Source organism: Tamandua tetradactyla, chromosome 1, assembly GCF_023851605.1.
Source record: "Tamandua tetradactyla isolate mTamTet1 chromosome 1, mTamTet1.pri, whole genome shotgun sequence".
Classification (NCBI taxonomy): domain Eukaryota; kingdom Metazoa; phylum Chordata; class Mammalia; order Pilosa; family Myrmecophagidae; genus Tamandua; species Tamandua tetradactyla.
In genome coordinates this window covers 203,078,621-203,081,316 of record NC_135327.1, presented here as the reverse complement: position 1 = coordinate 203,081,316, position 2,696 = coordinate 203,078,621, and the positions used below count along the sequence as shown (strand labels likewise).

Below are 2,696 nucleotides of genomic sequence, written 5' to 3'. Positions count from 1 at the left end.
CATTTGGTAGACCAGTCAGTGGCCACTTCCCTGTGCATCTCATTGCCACGTCTTGAAAAGCTGCAGAAATCAAGGACTTTCTCTGCACACCTAGATGAAAGGATGCCAGAGCTGTTAAGATCAAGAAAAATAAGAATAATGTGAAAAAACTGAAGTAGTCCTTGTTATCAGGTTTGACAGTGAAGGAGCTGAAATGGACCAGATACGCTGATTTTAGCTGTATTTAAATAAATGAACCAACAAACAAGTAAATGAAATATTTTAACTCCTTTTTACTTAAAAGAAGACGTTAGCAGATTAATTGGTTGAGGGAGTATATTCAGTATATTTTGCATGAGTATATTGAAATGAAAGTAAAAAATATAAGATGTCAAAAGCAGATAATGGCATACTTACCTAGCAGGGGAGAGACCATGATCACGAAGGGGGTTTTCCCAGGGCGAGGCTTATCCAATGCACTCCGGATGTGCTGACCCCTGCGATTTCCCCAAATGTGGGAAACTCGACTGCATAATTTGTGGTAGTGGGGGACTGCGTTTGCGCTCTCCCCTGAAAAAGAAAAAAAAAAAAAAAAGAGAGAGAGAGGAAAAAAAAAGCAGATGGGGGGGTGCAAGGGTAGTTCAGTAGTAGAATTCTCACCTGCTATGCACTTCCAAACAAACAAGCAAAAACAAAAACGAAAAACCAAACCAAAAAAGAAAAATTCAACAAATGATGCTGCTATAAGAGGATACTCACATGGAAAAAGAATGAAATGTGACTCCCAGCAAAGAGCATACAAAAAAAAGAGTAGATAATGGAAAAGAGGGACTTGGCCAGATACTTGTACGCCAATGTTCACAGCAGCATTCCTCTCAATGCCAAAATGTGGAAACAATCCAAGTGTTCATCAACAGACAAATGAATAAACAAATGTGTTATATCCATACAATGAAATATTATTCAGTCATAAAAAAGAACGAAGTTTTGATATATGCTGTAACATGAAGGAATCTTGAAAACATTCTAAGTGAAATAAGTCAAACACAAAAAAACTTTCAGTGTTTTGCTTCCTGTGGCTTTCTCTCTATCTATCTGAATCTCACTCCTACTTATAAAGTACTCTAGTAACAGGATTAAAATTCATCCTGGATTGTACTGGGCCACACCTTAAGTAACTTCAGTTATCTATTAAATAACGATAAAATTTGCATTTCTCCACCTTTTCTTCCTTCCTTCCCAAAGTCACCTGATCCATGTTGTCTATATAAGTTTTATCATATATGTGGACAATCACTTGTGTATCTACTACCTAAGCTGCTGAGTCTCCTGGAGCAAGAACTCTCTTTTGAAGAAGGAGATTTGGAATGGTCCCTTTTAGTTAAGTGGTTGTAAGACAGTGAGCAACCTTTGTTCTTTGGAAAGAGAAAGCCTTCCCCTCCCTTTAACCCTTGAAATGCAGAAGTTGTTGGGCATGGGGGCCCAGTGTTAATTTGCACAGGAACCAAGGAACAACTGGTGAGACCACTTAAGGAAACCTCCTTAGGGGGCCTAGAACCCTAGACCAGAGAAAATAATCCAACAATTCATTGTGGGGTGTTTCACAGAAATGTCTTGCCAACAAAATTGTAAAGGTTCTTGAGAGTAGAAACAGTGTCATTCAGTTCAAGTCAATGTACAAAATGCTTTTGAGCACCCACTGTGTACTATGACTGAGGGATACCCTGTCTTGAAGAAGCTTACTGTCTCCTCAGTGAATCACAATGAGTTGAGGACTAGAACCTAAGGGGTACCTAGTCCAGCCTAAGGCATCAGATCGGGAAGCACTGGTTGGGGATATAGGGATAGACAAAAAGGGATGGCATGAGTAAAGACAAAGGGGCAAGCTAGTTTGGTGTGTGTGAAGAATGAAAGTAGATGCTAAATTCCACATATATTACCCAGAGATATATGTAAAAGGATATTTACTGTAGCCTTCTCTGATAGTCAAAAATTGGGAACAATCTTGAGACAGATCTTGGGCTGCTAGGCCATCTGCTCTCCTACTACATGCCTAGTAATAAACTCTCTCTTTGAAAAAAAAAAAGGGGGGGTGAACAACCTAACTATCCATCACTAGAGCACTGGTTTTAAAAAATGGTAATACATACTGTGGTGGATTGAATCAGGCTCTCCAAAGACGTATTCAAGTCCTAACCCCCATCTGATGGGTATGGACTTATCTGTAAACAGATCTTCAAAGATCCTATTAAGATGAGGCCAAATTGACCAGGGTGGGCCTTAATCCAATATGACTGGAGTCCTTAAAAACAAAAGAAATTTGGACATGAAAGTCAGTAGAACTCATAGGAGACTGAAGGAAATTGCCATGTGATACAGGCAGAAATTGCCAGCAAGCCTCTACCAGAACACTACAGACCTCAGAGAAGGCCTGTAGATACCTTGATTTTGGGATTTCTGGCCTCCAAACTATGAGCCAATACATTCTTGTCGTTTAAGCTAACAATTTGTAGTATTTTGTCATAGCAGTCCTGGAAAAACAAGACACATATATACTGTGAAATACTGTGTGGCAGTTAAAAGAATGACATGGATCACTATTACTGATATAAAAGAATCTTTCAGACATTATTTTGTAATAAAAAGGAATTTGCAGAACAATGTATATAGTAAGAGTTCATTAGATGTTCATAGATGGGTAAATGCACAGAAAAAGG

The 2,696-nt window shown here is 38.8% G+C and overlaps 1 non-coding gene across 1 annotated transcript; it reads left to right on the top strand.

Annotated features, from left to right (window-relative positions):
• The first annotated feature begins 388 nt into the window (after positions 1-388).
• LOC143653852 (U1 spliceosomal RNA) lies at positions 389-552 on the top strand. The gene has a single exon (XR_013161559.1). It is a non-coding gene; the product is annotated as a U1 spliceosomal RNA (small nuclear RNA).
• Positions 553-2,696: the final 2,144 nt, after the last annotated feature.